Here is a 7,500-nt window from a genome sequence, read left to right as displayed (position 1 = left end):
TAGTCATTATCTTCATCATTTTTATCAATGTCATTATCATTATGATTGTTAATGTTATTGTTATCATTAGTATTGTTATTATCGTTATTGCTATTATTATCATTATTGCTGTTGTTGTTACTATTATTGCTATCATCATCCACATCATTATTATTATTATCATTATTATCATTAGCATTATTGTTGTAATTATCATTATTGTTATTGTTGATTTAGTTATAATTAGCATCATCGTTATCATTATCCTCAGCGTTGTCATAGATATTATCATCATCGATATTATTACTATTGTTATCTTTATATACCATCGTTATTATTATGACTTGCTGTTATCAACATTATCACCATTATTATCACTACCACTTTTATCATCATTATCCTTATTACTGAAGCCTTCTTAATCTTTATATTCTAAATTATTATCGTTGCTATTATTATCATTAGTATTCTCATAATAATAGTAAAGTTATTACTACCATCGTCATTACTATTGTTATTGTAATTATTCCTATTGTTACTATTCAAAGGGTAACTAAAAGAAAAGCAGTAGAAATGAACAATAACTAAAACACAAATAGTGAATGCGGGAATTACCAAATGGGTCCTTCAGCTCTCCCGTTTATCCCTTTTTTCTCTTCTCTTTTCTCCATCTATCGTCCTGTATCTCTCCTCTTTACCTTTACCTGTCATTCCCATTATTTCTTTTCTCTTTCTCTCTATCTTTCTTCTTTCTTCTACATGTTCCTCTCATTTTTTTCTGTTCCCCTTCTATCTTTCCATCCCTTTCTGTCCTTTCCTTTGTCTCTCTCTTTATCTCTCCCTTTTCCCTCTTTCTTTTCCATTACCTCCTTTCTTTTTATCTCTACCCTCTTTCTTCCTTCTACCTGTTTCTCTCATCTTCTCCTGTTTTCTCTCTGTCTTTCCATCTCTTCCTTCTTTCCTTCTGTATATCCCCTCTTTCCCTCTGCCCCTACCCCTCCTGTCTATTCCATTACCCCATTTCTCTTTCTCTCCCCCCCCACCCTTCCTCCTTCCTTCAACCCTCCCCTCTCCTCTTTCCCTCCCCTCCCCTCCCCTATAATATCTTTCCGCCCCCCACCCCCACCCCCATCCCCACCAACCCCCAATGAACCGACTTACTCAGTCATGTACCTCAAAAAATATCATCCCCCGCCTACCCCCTATCCCCCTCCCCTTATCCGTATCCCAACCATACCCCCCACACACCCCTCCCTCCCCCTTATCACCCCCCTGCCTACCCCCTATCCCTCTCCCCTTATCCGTATCCCAACCATACCCCCCACACACCCCTCCCTCCCCCTTACCACCCCACCCCACCCTCCAGCACACTCTCTAACCTCTCGGACTCCAATTAAAACAATTTAATTTCCCCATTTCATCTCGGCATTAACCTTGCTACATTACCAATTTCGGGGAGGAGTCCCGCCTACATGACCACCGTAAGGGCGACAAACCCCTCGCGCCGCCGTGGCCTCGTCGACCGTACGGACTTCAGCGCCGCTACGCACCGGCGACACCACACTTAAATCTGAATAAAAAATCCGTATGCCATTCTTCTCCTTGCCTGCAGTTTGGAATAGCCAATTAAACCGGACTAGATAGCATGAGCCCCAGGACCGAATGGCGACTAAATTAAAGTTGCATTTCAAGTTTTAAATATTTGATGTTGCTCGAGAGTATTTGTCAGTCCTTGTTTTCATCATGGGGGTGAGGGGGGGGGGGTAGGAGGAGGAAGAGGAAGAGGAGGAGAGGGAGGAAGAGGAGAGGGGAGAGGGGTGGTAGAAGTGGAGGAGGAAGAGGGAGAGGAGGAGGAGGAGAGGGAGGAAGAGGAAGAGGAGGAGAGGGGAGAGGGGTGGTAGAAGTGGAGGAGGAAGAGGAGAGGGGTGGAAGTGGAGGAAGAGGAAGAGGAGGAGAGGAGTTGTAGAAGTGGAGGAAGAGGAGGAGGAGGAAGAGGAGGAGAGGGGTGGTAGAAGTGGAAGAGGAAGAGGAGGAGGAGGAAAGAGGTGATAATAGTGGAGGAAGAGTTGGAGAAGGAGGAGGAGGAGGAGAGGGGTGATAATAGTGGAGGAAGAGGATGAGAATGAGGAGGGCGAGGAAGATGAAGAGAAAGAAGGAGAACAGGAGGAGAGTGGTTAGAGAAATAAACGGTGAGCAGGGAGAGGAGTTAGAAAAGGAAGAAAAGGAGCAACAACAAAAAGAAGGAGAGAAATATATAGGGAAGTAAAGAAGGAAAAAGACGTAGGGATATAACAGAAAGGTTAAGAAGGAGGAGGAAGATGAGGCAAAGAAGAGAGAGATAAAGAGAAGGAAGGAGAGACGAGGAAAAAGGAACAAGAAACAATATAAAAAATATCAAAGGAATAGAGAAAGCCAAAAAGAAAATAAAAAAAAAAAAGGAGTCGAAGAAGTTGCAAAAAATAAGGAAGGAGAAAAAAAACAGATAATAAAAGAGGAGGGAAGAAAGAAGGAAGAGGGAGGAGAGTCCACAGCCCCTGCGTTATGACCAAAGACTTTTATAACGACACACATAACGGCTAAGAAGATTGCCTTTGCCGTCCGGAGGAAGAAGGAAGAGGGGGAGAAGGAGGGAAGGAGGGAGGAAGAGGGGGAGAAGGAGGGAGGAAGAGAGGGGGACAGGGAGGAGGGAAGGAAGAGAGTGGAGTGGGGAAGGAGGGAGGAAGAGGGGGAGAAGGAGGGAAGGAGGGAGGAAGAGAGGGGGACAGGGAGGAGGGAAGGAAGAGAGGGGGAGAAGAAGGGAGGGAGAAGGGAGAGGAAGGAGGGAAGGAGGGAGGAAGAGAGGGGGGTGAGGGAGGGAAGGAAGGGGGAAGAGAGGGGGAGAAGGAGGGAAGGACGGAGGAAGAGGGGGAGAAGGAGGGAGGAAGAGGGGGAGAAGGAGGGAAGGAGGGAGGAAGAGGGGGGGGACAGGGAGGAGGGAAGGAGGGAGAAAGAAGGAATAGGGGGAGAAGGAAAAGAGATGGAAGAGAGGGAGACGGGGAGGAAGGAGGAAGAGAGGGGGACACAGGAGGAGGGAGGAAGAGGGGGAGAAGTAGGGAGGAAGAGGGGAGAAAGAAGGAAGAGGGGGAGAAGGAGGGAAGGAGGGAGGAAGAGGGGGAGAAGGAGGGAGAGAGAGAGGGAAGGAAGAAGGAAGAGAGGGGGGATAGGGAGAAGTAGGGAGAAAAAGGGGGGGGGGGGAAAAAGGAGGGAGGAATAGGGGGGGGATGGAGAGAAGGAAGAAGGAAGAAGGAGAGAAGGAGGAAGAGAGAAGAGGAAGGAGAAAGAAAGGTAAAGGTGGCTAGATGGGAAAGGGGAGGAAGATTGAGAAAGGAAGGGATAAGGGGAGGAAGGAGAAGGAAGAGAAGAGAAAAGGAGGAAAGAGGAAAGAGAAGAAGGAAGAGGAGGAGGAAAGAAGGAAGATTGAAAAGAGGTACGAGAAAAAGGAAAAGAGGAACAGGTAAAGAAACGGGAGGTGATGAAGGATAGAAGAAGAGCAAGAAGAAGAGAAAGAAGGAGGTGAGAGAGAGGAAGAAGAAAAAAAACTGGGAGAAGGGGAAGGAGGTGAAGGAAGGAAGAGGGTGAGGGGGAGACAAGAAAGAAGGAGGAGAAAGGAAGTAAAAGGAGGGTTGGAGACGGAGAGACAGAGGAAGAAAGAGATGGAAAAAAAGGGAAAACGAAGGGAACATGGAGGAAAAGTGAGAGAAAGAGGAAATAAGAAAAGAGGGAAATAGGACAGAAGGTGAAGGAATAAAGGAGAAAAAAAAAGAAAAAAAATGGAAGAGAAAGAGAGAGACGTACAAAAGAAAGAAACAAAACACAACCACAAAGAGAGAGAGAAAGAGAGAGAAGAAGAAAAAAAACAGACAAAATATACAGAGAAGAGAAAGAGAGAGAGAGAGAGAGGAGTGACAAGGAGTAAAGGCTATTAACTGGTAAATTGTTAAGAGACAATTAAACACTTAAATTAATAGAAGATTAGCCTTGGGTCTGGTTGGTGACTCACACGAGGCCTTCTGAAAAATAGATGAATAAGTAAATAAATAAATAAATGCCAAAAGCGACAAGAAAATGGCCAAATTCGCTAGCGGTCTTTAGGTGATCATTCCACCCCAGGCAGGGATATGCAGATCATCTTTTTTTGTTTATGTCTGAGGAATAATGACTACTTGAGGGGAGGGGGTGCTAGTGATTCGTCTGGGTAATAAGGGTTATTATCATTGCCTTCGTCATTATCATTGTTGTCATTATTTGCATTATGATTATTATTGTTGTTGTTTTGTTATTATTATTATTGTCACTATTATTATTATTACTATTATTATCATCATTACTATTGTTATTATTATTATTATCATCATTATTTTCATTATTATTATCTTTATTATTGATGTTGTTATTATTATTGTCATTATTGCTATTATTATTATTGTTATTGTCATTATTGCTATTATTATTTTTATTATTATTGTTATTATTATAATCATCATTATTATTATCATTATTATTATTATTATTATTATTATTATTATTATTATTATTATTATTAATATTATCATTTTTCTTTGTTATTATTATTATTACTAATATCATTAATATTGCTACTATTATTATTACTATTATTATTATCATTATTATTACCATTATTGCCATTATCATTATCATGTCCATCATAATCATCATCATTATCGTCATCATTACTATTACCACAATTATCATTACTGATATTATCTTTAGTAATAGTAGTAGTATCATTATAATTATTATCGTTATCATCATCTTTATCATTAATATCCTTAATATCATCATAATCGTTATTATCATTATTATCAGTATCATTGTTATCATTACAATAATAATAACTATCATCATAATTGCTATTACTAGAAGTATTAGTATTAGTATCAATATAGGGATAATGATAATGATAATAATAATTATTATTATCATTATTATTATTATTTTCATTATTATTATTATTATTATTATTATTATTATTATTATTATTATTATTATTATTATTATTGTTGTTGTTGTTGTTGTCGTTGTTGTTGTTATTATTATTACTATTATTTTTAGTATTATTATTATTATTACTATTACTATTATCATTTTCATTATTATCATTATTATTATTGCTATTATTATTACTATTATCATTATCATTATCATCATCATTATTATTGTAGTTATTATTATCATTATCATTACTATTATCATTATTATTATTATCATTATTATCATTATCATCATTACTATTATTATTCTCACCATCATCATTATTATTATCTTTATTATTATTGTTATTATCATTATCATTATTATCATTATTATCATCATTATCATAATTTTCGTTACTGTTATTATTGTTATTATCATCATTATTATTGATATATATTTAATATTACTATCATCATCAGTTTATATTATTGCTATCATCATTATCATTATCATTGTCATTGATATCATTGCTACCATTACTAATACTAATCATTACTATATTAATTGTTTAATATTAGTTGTCAATATAACTCCGACAGATATAGATAAGAAAGGAAAGTGCAAGAGAAGAAATTCTTTTACTCTCAGTATCAATATCTTTAGTTTCAATGTTATCGCTATGATTATTATTATCATCAACATCCTCATTATTATTACTGTTGTTATAATTTGTCTTGATTGTGATAAATGATATTGCAGTTGTCATTTATGTCATTGTATTCATTTTTACTTTTTTTTCATTCTTAATCTCATCCTTATTCCTATTAGGCTGATCATATGTACTATCATTATCACAACTATTATCATGGTTATGAATATTATTCATCTTATTCTTATTTCTGTATTTATATTCTTAGTTTCATTTGTATTCTTATTTTTGTAATAATAACAGTAAAAATGATAATGATAATGATAAGATTATGATCAGTAATAGTCATGGTAAAACGATGATATGAAGATAATAATGATAATGATAATGATAATAATAATAATAATAAAAATAATGATAATAATAATGATAACAATAACGATGATAACAATAATAATAGTGATATAATATATGATGAAGATAATGAATTGATTACAAATATTAATGATACAATTGATGCCTCTACTTAGTCTACAACTAATAATGATATCATCTACATGTTATTGGACATGAAAACTAATTTGCAAGGTTTATCACCAGGATTAATAAAAGATAGACATAAAACATAAAATATCTTCCCTCACCTTTATATACAAACAGATAAACAAACAACCCCCACCCCCCACACCCCACCATCACATTTGCCCCCCCCATATCAACCCCCCCAAATCCATCTCCTACCCGCCCCCTGAACACACACACACACACAACCCCCCCACCCCACCCCCCTACACCACACACACGCACACACAAAATCCCCTCCACCACCCACCCTACCCCTCCACAACCACCCATCCCCCACTCCCACACAAACACCCCCCTCCACCACCCACCATACCCCTCCACAACCCCCCTCCCCCACCTCCAACACACCTCCACAACCACCCTCCCCCACCTCCCCCACCCCTCCACAACCCCCCTCCCCACCCCCACCCACCCCACCCACCCCCAACACACCTACGCTTTTCCCTCTGAATAGGAAGAAACGCATTTAGTGTAAACTCACAGAGGGGAATCCCCGAATAAGCGCCGCCTAATTTAAGGGGAAATGGTACACAGTCAGCTGGACAACCTGTCTGACACATGCACCTATTGTTTCTGTTCTGATTACAGGACAATTCACACGGCAAAATACGACGTGCTACGGGGAAGATTTGAACCATTTCTTGTGTTGTTATCACTGCTGTTGTTATCGTTGTTGTTATGTTGTTATTATGATTTTCAGTAGTAGTAGTTAGAGTAGAGGTAGTTTCATTATCTAAACTATTATCAATATTGTCATATTAGTATTATTATCATTATTACTATCACTTACTATAATTTTATTGCCATCATTGATATCATCATCATTATCAAAGCTATTATCATTATTATTATTATCATTATTTTTATTATTATCATCAATAAAACAATCATTATTATTTCTATTATCACCATCATTATTATTATTATTATTATTATCATTATTATTATTATTATTATTATTATTATTATTATTACTACTATAATCATTATGATTATCATTATTATTATCATCATCATCATCATCATCTTCATTATCATCAATATTATTATAAAAAATTATTTTCATTATTGTTATTGTTATTACCATCATTATCATTAGTATTATCATCACCTTTGTTACTATCATCACTATTGCTATTTCTATCATGGTCATTATTATCATTATTGTTAAAATTACTTCTATTAACATCATCGTCATCATCAGCATCATCATTATCATTACTACTTCTATTATCATTGCCATCACCATTTTCATCATCATTATCTTTAAATTATCATTGTTGTTATTATTATCATTATCCTTAACATCATAA

This window comes from Penaeus vannamei, chromosome 30, assembly GCF_042767895.1.
Source record: "Penaeus vannamei isolate JL-2024 chromosome 30, ASM4276789v1, whole genome shotgun sequence".
NCBI classification, from domain to species: Eukaryota; Metazoa; Arthropoda; class Malacostraca; order Decapoda; family Penaeidae; genus Penaeus; species Penaeus vannamei.
Note: the sequence above shows the minus strand (reverse complement) of the source record.